The 16,344-nt window shown below is 42.6% G+C and overlaps 1 protein-coding gene across 2 annotated transcripts in view; it reads left to right on the top strand.

Moving 5' to 3' along the window:
- Nucleotides 1-16,344, top strand: part of LOC120041312 (mitogen-activated protein kinase kinase kinase 4-like) — an 83,824-nt gene that overhangs the window by 12,573 nt on the left and 54,907 nt on the right. The window lies entirely within an intron of this gene.

Here is a 16,344-nt window from a genome sequence, read left to right on the forward strand (position 1 = left end):
TAAAATACGGAACGGTTCCGTATTTCACTGAAAGAATAAACGTTTTGTTTTCGAAATTATAGTTTCCGGTTTGACCGTATTAATGACCAAAGGCTCGTATTTCTGTGTTTATTATATTATAATTAAGTCTATCATTTGATAGAGCAGTTTGACTGAGCGGTGGTAGGCAGCAGCAAACTCGTAAGCATTCATTCAAACTTTACTGCGTTTGCCAGCAGCTCTTAGTAATGCTTGATCACAGCGCTGTTTATGACTTCAATCCTATCAACTCCTGAGATTAGGCTGGCAATACTAAAGTGCCTATAAGAACATCCAATAGTCAAAGGTATGTGAAATACAAATGGTATAGAGAAATAGTCGACGCGTCATAATTCCTATAATAACTACAACCTAAAACCTATTTTTTTTGTAATTGTCATTATTACATATATATATAAATAGGCCGATTTTTAAAAAAATCGGTATCGGCTTTTTTTGGTCCTCCAATAATCGGTATCGACACTGAAAAATCACAATCGGTCGACCTCTACTTCTTTCCCCAAATGCAGGAGTGCCAAACTTGTAGTGTCATACCCAAGAAGACTCAAGGCTGTAATCGCTGCCAAAGGTGCTTCAACAAAGTACTCAGTAAAGAGTCTGAATACGTACGTTAATGTGATATTTAGTTTTGTTATGTTTAATACATTTGCAAAATTTCTAAAAAGCTGTTTTTGCTTTGTCATTATGAGGTATTGTGTGTAGATTGATGAGGGGGGGGGGAATGAACCAATTTTGGAATAAGGCTATAACGTAAGAAAATGTTGAAAAAGTCAAGGGGTCTGAATACTTTCCGAATGCACTGTATAACAACCAGCCTTTCACATCACAAGCACACAGTAGCATAACCAAGTTACAGGATCTCAACCGTAATATAACAGTCAGCTACTCTAATAGTGTATATGTGCAGCCTTCTTTTCCCCACTAAAATGAAGTGCAAGGTTGATTCAAAGTGTTTGAGGCGACCAGGACATGGGTGTGTCCTCCGAAGGATACAAAGCAGCCAGTGGTGGTGGTAGTTCTGGGGCCTGACCAGCAGCCAGTGGTGGTGGTAGTTCTGGGGCCTGACCAGCAGCCAGTGGTGGTGGTAGTTCTGGGGCCTGACCAGCAGCCAGTAGTGGTGGTGGTGGTAGTTCTGGGGCCTGACCAGCAGCCAGTAGTGGTGGTGGTGGTAGTTCTGGGGCCTGACCAGCAGCCAGTAGTGGTGGTGGTGGTAGTTCTGGGGCCTGACCAGCAGCCAGTAGTGGTGGTGGTGGTAGTTCTGGGGCCTGACCAGCAGCCAGTAGTGGTGGTGGTGGTAGTTCTGGGGCCTGACCAGCAGCCAGTAGTGGTGGTGGTGGTAGTTCTGGGGCCTGACCAGCAGCCAGTAGTGGTGGTGGTGGTAGTTCTGGGGCCTGACCAACAGCCAGTAGTGGTGGTGGTGGTAGTTCTGGGGCCTGACCAGCAGCCAGTAGTGGTGGTGGTGGTAGTTCTGGGGCCTGACCAGCAGCCAGTAGTGGTGGTGGTGGTAGTTCTGGGGCCTGACCAGCAGCCAGTAGTGGTGGTGGTGGTAGTTCTGGGGCCTGACCAGCAGCCAGTAGTGGTGGTGGTGGTAGTTCTGGGGCCTGACCAGCAGCCAGTAGTGGTGGTGGTGGTAGTTCTGGGGCCTGACCAGCAGCCAGTAGTGGTGGTGGTGGTGGTGGTAGTTCTGGGGCCTGACCAGCAGCCAGTAGTGGTGGTGGTGGTGGGGCCTGACCAGCAGCCAGTAGTGGTGGTGGTTCTGGGGCCTGACCAGCAGCCGGTGGTGGTTCTGTGGCCTGACCAGCTTGCACAGCTAACTGGTCATTCTAGTCAAGCTGCAGTGACAAGGGCAGGATCCTTCCTGTATGACTGGAGGGGAATTGGGGCTGTGGAGTGATCAGTTTCCATTTCCACAGTTCGGTATCAGCAGTCAGCAGATGCAACTTGCATACCAAAGAGACCAATTGACTAACTGGAACATTATCCCAGCCTGAATGATGCTGGGGATTAGGGCTGGCCCCAACAACAACAAAATATCTGACGACTGAGAGTAGTCTGTTCTTTCAACTAACGATTAGTGTATTTTTCCATAAGATCTGCATCTGATGGTCAGTCTGGCGGGAGGGAGGGAAGAGGCTGCCTCAGCATCCATCCACTCTCTCTCCCTCTGAGAATGACGGGGACACAATCTTCCAGCTAATGGCGGAACTCGAGTCACACTTCATTATTTCTGCTTCATGCAGCAGTTCATGTTACTCCTATGACAAGAGAACACAAACTATTCTTTGATATTAGAAAGACAAAAGCCACCAATAATAACACGCAAGCCTATAGATTCACTTTGTAGCGTTTGGGGATAGGCTGGGCTGGAGAGGGCGTTTTATGGTTTGTAAATTTGCTGAATAAAGTGCTGAACAGTTCTGAATAAAATCTTAAACATGAACTCACCCATGAAAACAGCAGCCCTTTCCTCAATTTGTTGACAGTCGCTCTCTCGTCATTGTTTAGAAAGTTTAGAAATCTCCTTCAGTAACCTATCAAGCTGTGAAAGCTGCTGACACAAGCTCTGGCCAGCGGTAGGCCTATAGGTGCACTTGATTTACTCCCTGGACCTGCCGGGTAGGCGGAGTTTATAACTTCTGACAAATGAGATGGCTGGATGGAACATTTTGACTACCAGGTGCACAGGGCAGCTGAATCAAGTCTCTGCAATGGGGTTAGTCCACGGAAACAGGCGTATATCAGACGGGTGTCTCGTACTCCATGAAAATCAATTTGCGACAGCTCGACTAAAGAGATCTCTGTCAACCAACAGCATATTGACCAAACAATCGACCAGTCGACTAAATGGGGTCAGCCCTACTGGGGATACTCCAGTAGTGGAAGGGTTGGTTGCCTGGTTGTGGAGAGTCTGTGAAAGGGCTGTCACCTAACTGGCCTGTGTGGAGTTTTTTTAAATGTTGAATGGCAAAGGAAAAAGTCCTCATTATTTCTTTATGTTCCTTTTTTGAAGTCCGGTAGGATCATTTAGCCGATATTAACTGTGGGTGGTTGGTATTGGGGGGGGCACGCCCAGCAGGAGATATGGGGCGTGACAGAACTTGTGCGGGTGACCTCCGGTTAGTTAGTAATCATAGCCTATGACCTAGTTACACGAAGACGTTTTGGTTGTGAGGGACATAGCACAGCTCCACACACATTTGAAGATAATCCCTGGGTTTTGATGAACAGTAAAAGGGTTGCAGAGGAGGTGGATCTGATCAAGCATGGTGCACAAAGACCACTGTCACAGTCAATCCCCATCCACCATAAACGATCACATACAGCAAGTTGTATTATTCTAAGGTGCCTCTTGTTTGTCATAAATGTATACAGCAACTCCAGGGCAGAAAGTAATTTGGCAACTCCAAATGCAGTGAGCCAGTAGGTCATGTTGGATTCAGGCAGACGTATTGGACTAGCAATGAATCAAAGCTCACTTCTAAATGATAAGGATGTGACTTAAGAGCACAAGTTATACCACAGTGGGGGAAAGTTTATGTTTCTGACTATTGTATCTGCGTTTACAGGTCTATATTTCCAAAATGCTTTAAGATACACAAACAAAAAGCATTAGGATATGTCATTTTTACAATATCAGAGCTTTCAATATGGGGTTACATGAGTTTATGCCACCACCCCTCCTCCAGCCAAGTATTATTCTGCACTGTTTAAGGGGGTGTGTCACATCTATCAATATAACCACTTTTGCAGTAAAATATTTTTATACAACCATCCATTTCATATATAGGAGACCTTAAAGATATGGGAAAAACAACATGGTTGTGCTTTGTTATGCCTCCGGAAGAGGTATCTCAAATTTAAAGCACTTTTTGCAGATTGGCCACTAGCCGAATGTGTAGCATGCAACGTGGGAGATCTCTAATCAATGCAAAATGGAATAATAATTCTGAAATTAAGTTACTTAAATGAGAAGAAGTAAGTAGGCTGTTTAATTTGAATGGAGTTGTTGTAGACTAGGACAGTAAGTGCAGCGAAATAGCCCAAATGAATATAGCTGTCTAACATAGCTGGCTGGCATAGTTAAGGATTTTGGAAATCCTTGGGCAGGGATGGAAAAATGCTTTCAGTGTAAACTTAAACCACTAAAACAAGCAGCTACAAAGTATGTAGAAAGCTAATGGACCTATATTTTTCGTTCTCAATCACAAAAATAAAAGCTGGACTGTCGAGGATAATTTTTAAAATTTCAAAAACAAATTTAGCAGTATTGATTTTATATTTGAGCAAAAAAACACATTTGTCTTTTAGAATTGCAGAACATTTTCTTTGAAAGTGCAAAAATATATCTTGGCTCCATGGAGAAATGTGTAGAATTGCAGAAAATGTACTTAAACCACCAAGATAGGATCCTGTAAAGTTTACTCTAAAATTCAGCCTCGCCAACAACACCCATTGCCACAGCCCCTTCTACGTCCACCACCTTAGCCCCTTTGTGAACCAGAAAAAGCCCTGTTCGCTAGCTTCTTTAGTTTGTCTAACTAGCTTGAGTCTGTATGGCTACTCTCTCTACCACCCTAGTCTATGGCTTGGGTGGTTGGAGTCTAATGATTTTCTGGGCCTTCCTTTCACACCGCCTGATATAGATGTCCTGGATGGCAGGGAGCTCGGCTCCATTGATGTACTGGGCTGTCCGCACCACCCTCTGTAGCGCCATGCGATCGAGAGCGGTGCTATTGCCATATCAAGCAGTGATGCAGCCAGTCAAAAAAGGTTCTCAATGGTACAGCTGCAGAACTTTTTGAGGATTTGATGGCCCATGCCAAACTTTTTCAACCTCAACATTTGAAGTCTTTAGTGATTTGGACACCGAGGAACTTGAAGCTCTCGACCTGCTCCACTGCGGCCCCGTCGATATGGATGGGGGCGTGCTCGCCTCCCTGTTTCCTGTAGTCCACAATTGGTCTTACTCAAAATCAAAAATCTAATTTTATTGGTCACATACACATGGTTAGCAGATGTCATTGGGAGTGCAGTAAAATGCTTATGCTTCTAGATCTGACAGTGCAGCAGTATCTAACAGGTAATATCTAACAATTCCACAACAAAACCTAATACACACAATCAAATACATTTAAAAAAAATATATATTTCACCTTTATTTTACTAGGCAAGTCAGTTAAGAACAAATTCTTATTTACAATGACGGTCTACCGGGGAACAGTGGGTTGGTTAACTGCCTTGTTCAGGGGCAGAACGACAGATTTTTACCTTGTCAGCTCAGGGATTCGATCATGCAACCTTTTGGTTACTGGCACAACGCTCTAACCACTAGGCTACATTCCGCCCCACAAAAGGAATGGGATGAGAATATATAAGTATAAAATATATGGATGAGCAGTGAGAGAGCAGCTAAGATGCAATAGATGGTGAAGTGTATATATAGTATATACATAAACACAGCAAAAAAAGAAACGTCCCTTTTTCAGGATCCTGTCTTTCAAGGATAATTTGTAAAAATTATTAATGAACATGCACCTGTGGAACGGTCGTTAACTTCTCTAGGGTACGTGGGACGGTAGCGTCCCAGCTGGCCAACATCCGGTGAAATTGCAGCGCACCAAATTCAAAATACAGTATTCTAAATATTTAAGTTTCACAAAATCACAAGTGCAATACATCAACATAAAGCGTAACTTCTTGTTAATCCAGCCAAGGTGTCAGATTTCAAAAAGGCTTTACGACGAAAGCAAACTATGTGATTATCTGAGGACAGCGCACCACATACAAATGCATGACAAATCATTTTCAACCAGGCAGTTGCGACACGAAAGTCAGAAATAGCGATATAATATATGCCTTACCTTTGAAGATCTTCTGTTGGCACTCAAAGGTCTGTTACATTACAAATGGTCCTTTTGTTTGATAAAGTCGTTCTGTATATCCATAACTCAGTTTAGCTGGCGCGCTTCAGTCAATAATCCACCGATTTCCCTCCTTCAAAATGCATACAAAATGAATCCCAAACGTTACCAATAAACTCATCCAAACAAGTCAATCAACGTTTATAATCAAACCTTAGGTACCCTAATACGCAAATAAACGATCAAATTTAAGATGGAGAATAGTATGTTCATTACAACTTCTCCCTCGTTTAAAAAAAAAAACAGCCTGAAACGCTTTCGCAAGACTGTTGACATCTAGTGGAAGCCCTGCAATCAGGGAGGATTTCGCCCTATAATAAAAGTGCCAGCCATTAAAATCAGTATTATGCAACAAAAAAAATTGGGGTGGGGGGTGGTTTGTCCTCAGGGTTTCGCCTGCCATATCAGTTCTGTAAAACTCACAGACATTATTTTAACAGTTTTAGAAACTTTAGAGTGTTTTCTATCCTAGCTTCTGGGCCTGAGTAGCAGGCAGTTTACTTTGGGCACGCTTTTTATCCAGATGTGAAAATACCGCCCCCTACCCCAGATAGGTTAAGACACTAACAGCTTACAGATGGTAGGCAATTAAGGTCACAGTTATGAAAACCAAAGAGTCCTTTCTACTGACTCTGAAAAACACTAAAAGAAAGATGCCCAGGGTCCCTGCTCATCTGCGTGAACGTGGCTTAGGCATGCTGCAAGGAGGCATGAGGAATGCAGATGTTGCCAGGGCAATAAATTGCAATGTCTGTACTGTGAGACGCCTAAGACAGGGAGACAGGATGGACCGCTGATCGTCCTCGCAGTGGCAGATCACATGTAACAACACCTGCACAGGATCGGTACATCCGAACATCACACCTGCTGGACCGGTACAGGGTGGCAACAACTGCCCGAGTTACACCAGGAACGCACAATCCCTCCATCAGTGCTCAGACTGCCCGCAATAGATTGAGAGAGGCTGGACTGAGGGCTTGTAGACCTGTTGTAAGGCAGGTCCTCACAAGACATCACCGGCAACAATGTCGCCTATGGGCACAAACTAGAGGTCGACCGATTAGGATTTTTCAACGCCGATACCGATTATTGGAGGACCAAAAAAAGCTGATACCGATTTAAATCGGGCGATTACATTTTTAAAATATATATAATAATGACAATTACAACAATACAGAATGAACACTTATCTTAACCTCTAACACCTCCCAAACCCGGATCCGGGAGCACCCCCATCAGTAGAAAAGCTACTAGCATAGCCTAGCATAGCGTCACAAGTAAATAGTAGCATCTAAATATCATTAAATCACAAGTCCAAGACACCAGATGAAAGATACACATCTTGTGAATCCAGCCATCATTTCTGATTTTTAAAATGTTTTACAGGGAAGACACAATATGTAAATCTATTAGCTAACCACGTTAGCAAAAGACACCATTTTTTTTACTCCACCAGTTTTTTACTCCATCAGTAGCTATCACAAATTCGACCAAATAAAGATATAAATAGCCACTAACCAAGAAACAAATTCATCAGATGACAGTCTGATAACATATTTATTGTATAGCATATGTTTTGTTAGAAAAATGTGCATATTTCAGGTATAAATCATAGTTTACAATTGCAGCCACCATCACAACTCGACTAGAATAACTACAGAGAGCAACGTGTATTACCTAATTACTCATCATAAAACATTTCTTAAAAATACACAGCGTACAGCAATTGAAAGACACAGATCTTGTGAATCCAGCCAATATTTCAGATTTTCTAAGTGTTTTACAGCGAAAACACAATATAGCGTTATATTAGCTTAGCACAATAGCAAACCACACAACAGCATTGATTCCAGCCAAACATAGCGATAATGTATTCACCACCAAAATATATTAATTTTTTCACTAACCTTCTCAGAATTCTTCAGATGACAGTCCTGTAACATCATATTACACAATGCATATAGAGTTTGTTCGAAAATGTGAATATTTAGCGGCACAAATCGTGGTTATACAATGAGAAAAGTAGCAAAGCTGCCCAGAAAATGGCAGGAGAAATCTTTGAAGAGGCACCTATTCTAATCAGTAACTATTCCAAAACTTGACAAAAAATTACAGGTTGGACAGCAATTGAAAGACAAATTAGTTCTTAATGCAATCGCTGGCTTACATTTTTAAAATTAACGTTACTTCAAGCATACAGCGTGCGCTAAAGCGAGACCGCACCATAATTCATGGCGGAATTATTATCTGACATTTGTCAACATAAGTACGAATTAACAGCATAAAGACTGCTTACTATTAGCTGAGCTTCCATCAGAATCTTGGGCAAGGTGTCCTTTCTCCAGAACAATCGTCTTTGGGTTGAAAGATGTCCTCTTGTCCGGTCGAAATAGCCGCTAATGTTAGCCGCCAACTGGAGTGGTGTCCAACTCGTGAAAGCGCATGGCAAAGAAATCCCAGAAAATCGCAATAAACTGCTATAAACTGCTAAGTCGGTTTAAATTAACTACCTTATGATGTCTTTAACACCTATAACGAATAAAAACATGACCGGAGATATAGAACTACTAAAACGAAAGCGTTTGCAGGACGCCATTGTGATGTCTTCATGCGTCAAGCGCACCATTGAAAAGGACGGTACTTCCGTTCCACGGTCTATATATAGGGCCCAGATTGCGCAATCCACTCCATTCAAATTCTCCCCGCTTACTGACATCTAGAGGAAGACGTATGCAGTGCATGTAGCCCCATAGCTTACATTGGGACTTATAAACTGACCCCAGAACAGGGACCTCGATTTCTGAAATCTCACTCCCTGACAGGAAATGTGCTGCAGAATGAGTTCTGTTTCACTCAGAGAAATAATTCAAACGGTTTTAGAAACTAGAGTGTTTTCTATCCAATAGTAATAATAATATGCATATTGTACGAGCAAGAATTGAGTACGAGGCAGTTTAATTTGGGAACTCATTTTAACAAAGTCGAAATGGCGCCCCCATAGGCTCAAGAAGTTATCTTAACTTAATAGAACACATATATAAAATAAAATAAATAATGAAACATCTTCAATTTGGTTTAAATAATTCAAAAAGTGTTGGAGAAGAAAGTAAAAGTGCAATATGTGCCATGTAAAAAAGCTAATGTTTAAGTTCCTTGCTCAGAACATGAGAACATATGAAAGCTGGTGGTTCCTTTTAACATGAGTCTTCAATATTCCCAGGTAAGAAGTTTTAGGTTGTAGTTATTATAGTACTATTTCTCTCTATACAATTTGTATTTCATAGACATTTGACTATTGGATGTTCTTATAGGCATTTTAGTATTGCCAGCCTAATCTCGGGAGTTGATAGGCTTGAAGTCATAAACAGAGCTGTGCTTCAAGCATTGCTAAGAGCTGCTGGAAAACGCTGTAAAGTGCTGTTTGAATGAATGCTTACAAGCCTGCTGCTGCCTACCACCGCTCAGTCAAACTGCTCTATCAAATGATAGACTTAATTATAATATAATAAACACAGAAATACGAGCCTCAGGTCAAATCCGGAAACAATCATTTCGAAAACAAAATGTTTATTCTTTCAGTGAAATACGGAACCGTTTATAAAATAATTCCCTCAAATGTATTTCTGTGGTCGTATTTTGGAAAGGCTACTTTGAAACAAGGTAAGGTATGCTTCATAAAATGACAAATGTTCTGGTTTTAAACAATTAGATGCATTATGCAGAAATTGCTCTGCCATTTCCTGGTTGCTAAAATTAGAATAGTTCATCTAATTTCAGTTTGTGACAAAACCGCTATGAAATCTCTTTTCAATAACCAAAAATATTGCAGTTTCAGCTGGTGTACAAAACCGAAACTAAAACTTAAGCACGGGAAGCATAGAAATAGCACACATAGAACAGATCTACCACTTCTTAGACTTGATTTCAACAAGAATGACAGATCTATAAATCACATTTCTATGTGCATTTGGTCAGTTCGCCCAAAAAAGTTAAATATCGCAGATTTAAGTTGATGGTTAAATAGTTTTAAAATGCTGACCACCTCCAGCTCAGATTCAAGGTGGGTGATGTGCGATTAGCAACAGGCACTGTCCTTCACTCTCAGGTCTTGTGACCATTTGATCTAAACAAATCATATGTTATGGTTAATGTTCGTTATACGTTAATGTTCATTATATTTGTCAAACATGACTGGCCTTTAGCCTCCATTTTAAAGTTTGGCTACATTTTCTGGCACCTCCATGTCAGCATGGGTTTGGACATGCATATTACCTACACTTTGACCTGTAGGCTTTTTAATTTATGTAGGCCGACATGAAAAGTAGATTTGAATGTTATTCCATTGTTGGCCTCTCTTATCAAGAGTTACCTTGCTAGCCCAGTTGGATATTGTGATTTGTGTGTGAATTATTTTGTCCATTTGGACAATTTAAATCTATATTCCTCTTGTCCACCTATTTGTTATACTTTTCCCGGACAAAAGGACAAGCATTAATGTCGAGCCCGGTAGAGTAAGCGTGATATTACTGAACCCATTAGCACAGAGAATAAAAACGAACCGAGCTCTCAAAGCACTTCAACACTTCCTTTTAGGTGAAAGAAACAAAGACAAACAATTAAAACAATGGAAAAATGCACGCCTTCGCAGATTACCCTGGCTGGATGCGGGGAGGGGGCATGCCTTCGCAGATCACCCTGGCTGGATGCAGGGAGGGGGCACGCCTTCGCAGATTACCCTGGCTGGATGCGGGGAGGGGGCATGCCTTCGCAGGTCACCCTGGCTGGATGCAGGGAGGGGGCACGCCTTCGCAGATTACCCTGGCTGGATGCAGGGAGGGGGCACGCCTTCGCAGATTACCCTGGCTGGATGCGGGGAGGGGGCACGCCGTCCCAGATTACCCTGGCTGGATGCGGGGAGGGGGCATGCCGTCCCAGATTACCCTGGCTGGATGCGGGGAGGGGGCATGCTGTCCCAGATTACCCTGGCTGGATGCGGGGAGGGGGCATGCTGTCCCAGATCACCCTGGCTGGATGCGGGGAGGGGGCATGCTGTCCCAGATTACCCTGGCTGGATGCGGGGAGGGGGCATGCTGTCGCAGATTACCCTGGCTGGATGCAGGGAGGGGGCATGCCGTCCCAGATTACCCTGGCTGGATGCGGGGAGGGGGCACGCCTTCGCAGATTACCCTGGCTGGATGCGGGGAGGGGGCACGCCTTCGCAGATTACCCTGGCTGGATGCAGGGAGGGGGCATGCCGTTCCAGATTACCCTGGCTGGATGCGGGGAGGGGGAACGCCTTCCCAGATTACCCTGGCTGGATGCGGGGAGGGGGCATGCCGTTCCAGATTACCCTGGCTGGATGCAGGGAGGGGGCACGCCTTCGCAGATTACCCTGGCTGGATGCGGGGAGGGGGCATGCCGTCCCAGATTACCCTGGCTGGATGCGGGGAGGGGGCATGCCTTCCCAGATCACCCTGGCTGGCGCAGCTTTGTCCCTCTAAAGCTTTTCAGAGGGGATTTTAATAGGATTAGAGAGGGGAGGGCGGGCGGGGGAGGTTGACCCCGAGAACTAAAGCCAATAGAGAGCAGGGAGAAATGGGTACCCTAAACATCAGCAGTCTCTCCATCCATCAACTGATTCAAAGACATTCCCCCACACGTGTGTGTGTGTGTGTGTGTGTGTGTGTGTGTGTGTGTGTGTGTGTGTGTGTGTGTGTGTGTGTGTGTGTGTGTGTGTGTGTGTGTGTGTGTGTGTGTGTGTGTGTGTGTGTGTGTGTGTGTGTGTGTGTGTGTGTGTGTGTGTGTGTGTGTGGATTGGGTGGAGGGGCATTTGTGGATCGCTTTCACTAATAGGAGAAATACTGGCCAAAGCCTTTCAGTGAGAGAGAAAGAGATGCATGGAGAGGGGGAGCACACACAAAGAGCCACATGGGGAGCACAGGCCCCTACTGCCCATCTGGCTCAATGCAGAGACCATAGAAAGTGGCCACCCCTGTATCCACCCCCTACTTTTCCATACCCACTGACTCTTCTATACACACACACTTCACTGTCCCCAGGGAGCAACCAAGGACTTCCAGACAAGACACCTGCTGCAAGACGTTGGGCTTCCAACGTGTCAGAGCAGTGTGTGTGTACGCGGCTGTGCCAGACAGGAGTCCAGATGCACCCAGTGTTTGCATATGGGTTAAATAATAGGAGGGCTGGGAGAGTAGATTCATCTGGGCTTTACCATTGATGCACATTCCTGGAATTAGAGTCATTTAAAACTTTAACAGGACAAGGACAGTCATAGAATTACATATCAGAACTCAGAATTTAGTAATCGGACCTCTGTGGACATAGTGTTATTTTCATTAGTCCTACTCCAGTCTCCTTTCCACCTCACTTAACACCGATGTACTTATTAACAAAAGGCACCTCTCAACAGGTGGTCCAGGTATGACATGTCACAAGTGGGGGGGCCTTCCTCTTTTGTACTGTATTGTTTCCCCAAGCAGGGGGGGGGGGGGGGGATGATGACCACATCAGACCAACTCCTTGAATGGCCTTTTTGAAGTTTGCAACACTATTTTGCACAAAACATATTTGTTGTACCCTTAAAGGAAAATTCCACTTTTTAAGAGGTGTAATAGATTACTAAGGTGTAACACGTTTATTGAATACCATCTAACATGTCCAAGCAGGAATGCAGGATTTAAAATATCTTGATATGCATCCTAATCCAGTGATTGTCATGAATTTTGGACAATGAATTTTGAATCATGAATTTTGGACAATTAGACTTTTTTGTTGTTGTTATTTTACTGTCAAAATAGGGCTTTTTTTGTTCAATGCAGAGACATTTTCCTTAATCTTTATGTGCACTAATAAGGCTTTTAAATACGGAGCGAGCGAAATTGCGCATCGGCCATCGCAAGTGCACTTGGTCTCCATTGTACATAATAAAAAATAATATTTTTTTTTTTTCTTTGGGACATTACATTTAATCAAGGCCTAGAGGGGTGTGGTATATGGCCAATATACTATGGCTAAGGGTTGTTCTAAGGTGCAACGTGGAATGCCTGGAACATATACCATAAACCCTGAGGTGCCTTATACCAACGTAATTAGAACAGTTAACAAGTAGTTTTGCATCATACCCGTGGCATATTGTCTTTATATACCACGTCTTTCAGCATTCAGGGCTTGAACCACCTGGTTTATAATTAGTTAGCAATCTAGCTAATGTGTTTTTGAGTTTCCACTTCCTCAGGTGGTGAATTAGGCCTAATTCAATTGGTGCTATCTTGACTGTAAAAAAGTATGCTTTGAGCTCAGTAATGATTGTTGAGAAATAAACATTATACCTACAGAAAGCTGAGACCTCTTCTTACGGCTGAGATCCCGTTAACGGGATCGACTTGACAACAGCCAGTGAAAGTGCAGGGCGCCAAATTCAAACAGAAATCTCATAATTAAAATTCCTCAAACATACAAGTATTTTACACCATTTTAAAGACAAACTTGTTGTTAATCCCACCACAGTGTCCGATTTAAAAAGGCTTTACGTATAAAGCACACCATCTGATTATGTTAGGTCAGCACCTAGTCACAGAAAAACACAGCCATTTTTCCAGCCAAAGAGAGGAGTCACAAAAAGCAGAAATAGAGATAAAATTAATCACTAACCTTTGATGATCTTCATCAGATGACACTCATAGGACTTCATGTTACACAATACAAGTATGTTTTGTTCAATTAAGTTAATATTTATATCCAAAAATCTTAGTTTACATTGGCGCGTTATGTTCACTAATGTTTTGCCTCCAAAACATCCTGTGATTTTTGCGGAGAGCCACATCAATTTACAGAAATACTCATCATAAATGTTGATGAAAATACAAGTGTTAATGCATGAAACTTTAGATTCACTTCTCCTTAATGTGGATGACTAGTTGCATCCAAAGTAGTCCCCCCCCCAATTGTATTTTGAAATGTTCTACAATCACAAGGGGCACATGAGGGGGGATCGAGTGTGTGAGTCGTAATCATTACATTAGCAGAGCAAACACTTTTATTACACGGATCATGAGGATAATACTGTTTCACAAATTCAGGATTTTTATCTGCTAAAAAAAATGGGACGTTTGAGGTGACCAGGTAGAATTTGCAGCTCGCACCAGTGTGACCATTTTAAAATGTTTTACTCGCACAGCCAAGCCAAAAGGTTGCATTTTTCGTTGTCTGTCTGGCCATAGCCTACACATCATTGCTACTGTTGGGGGAGCTGAAGGAAGCAGCCAGCCAGTAAGGCTCCAGACATACATCTGATATGCTATAGCAAATATGGTGCCGTTCCCTATGTAGTGCAATAATAAGGAATATGGGGAAATATCAGACACCGTCATGTTTTCCTTAGAGATGTGAACTATGAACACCCACCACAGTCCATTATCCTGTCTGTCTGGCCCTCTGTGGTCCTTCAGCCTTGGTTCTGTTGGAGGCAGTGAAGGCTGCATCCCGGCAGGCTCCAGACTAGACGGACGTCCTAGTCAAACCACTCGTTATCAGTCAGATGTACCTAGAGCAGGTAGTCAGTCTGGCAGCAGCTGCAGTTAACCTTTTGTCAATAGGGGGAGCAGTTAGCATTTATTTTTTCTGGGTGTCGCCAAATTAAACTGCCTCGTGCTCAATTCTTGCTCGTACAATATGCATATTATTAATTATATTGGATAGAAAACACTCTCTAGTTTCATAAAACGTTGGAATTATGTCTGTGGGTGACCCAGAACTCTTTCTACAGCGAAATCCATGACAGATAGTGCGAAGGTCTGAGAGCGAAGCTCTGGTTTCAGATCAGTTAAGGTCTGTGTGTATCCTATGGAACGACATGAACTTCACCCGCCTTCCCCTGGATGTCAGTAACCAATGAGAAGTGGAATGGGCTTTCTGCGTAGCTCTCAGAGGTTATAAAAGACCAAGGAGTGAGAGTAGCCCCCTTTTCGACGCTGGCCATTACGCAGGAAGGGACCTCCGGATGCCATTTTCAAAGGCTCGGTTATCAACGTGAAATGTATCCGTCTGTAATTTAATTCGATATAGGAGTTAGAAACATCATAACGTAGTTAATTTAAACCGTTTTATAGCAATTTATATCCGTTTAGTGCGATTTTGATGCATTTCTATGTGATGCTCTATGAAGCTTTGGGCACGTTTCGGGGTCCCGGTCGAACGTTAGCGGGCATTTCGACGGACAGAGGACATCTTTCGACCACAAGAAGATTAGACCCAAGAAAGGATACATTGCCCAAGAATCTGATGGAAAATCACCTCAAAGTAAGAAATATTTAATATGATAAATCGTTGTTCTGTCGAAATATTTTAAACGCATATTGCGCCATTTTGTTTTGTATCCCTTCGCTTGGCGAACCCTGTATTGCACAGTAAGGATAATTTTAGAAATGTAAATCAGCGATTGCATTAAGAACTAATTTGTCTTTCGATTCCTGTCAACCCTGTATTTTTTAGTCAAGTATATGATTAGCTTTCGATTAAACTAGATCACTCTGAAAGATGACGTCCGACATTTTGAGGCGTGATTTGCTACTATTTTCATTGTATAACCACGTTTTTTTATGGCTAAATATGCACATTTTCGAACAAACAATATATGTATGTTGTAATATGATGTTACAGGAGTGTCAACGGAAGAATTCTGAGAAGGTTAGTGAAAAAATTAATATATTTTGGCGATGATTACGTTATCGCTCTCTTTGGCTTGAATCGATGCTCTGGTAATGTTTGCACATGTGGTATGCTAACTTATCGATTTATTGTGTTTTCGCTGTAAAACGCTTAGAAAATCTGAAATATTGTCTGAAATCACAAGATCTGTGTCTTTCCATTGCTATGCTTTGTCTATTTTTATGAACTGTTTTATGATGAGTAAATTGGTCATACACGTTGCTCTCTGTAGTAATTCTAGTCGATTTGTGATGGTGGGTGCAATTGTAAACTGTGATTTCTACCTGAAATATGCACATTTTTCTAACAAAACCTATCCTATACCATAAATATGTTATCAGACTGTCATCTGATGAGGTTTTTTCTTGGTTAGTGGCTATCAATATCTTTATTTGGCCGAATTGGTGATAGCTAGTGATGGAGTAAGAAACTGATGGAGTTAGAAAAGTGGTGTATTTTGCTAACGTGGTTAGCTAATAGATTTACATATTGTGTCTTCCCTGTAAAACATTTTAAAAAACAGAAATGATGGGTTTATTCACAAGATCTGTATCTTTCATCTGGTGTCTTGGACTTGTGATTTAATGATATTTAGATGCTACTATTTACTTGTGAAGCTATGCTAGCTATGCTAATCAGTGTGGGGGGGGGTGGGGGG

This window comes from Salvelinus namaycush, unplaced genomic scaffold (genome assembly GCF_016432855.1).
Source record: "Salvelinus namaycush isolate Seneca unplaced genomic scaffold, SaNama_1.0 Scaffold435, whole genome shotgun sequence".
NCBI classification, from domain to species: Eukaryota; Metazoa; Chordata; class Actinopteri; order Salmoniformes; family Salmonidae; genus Salvelinus; species Salvelinus namaycush.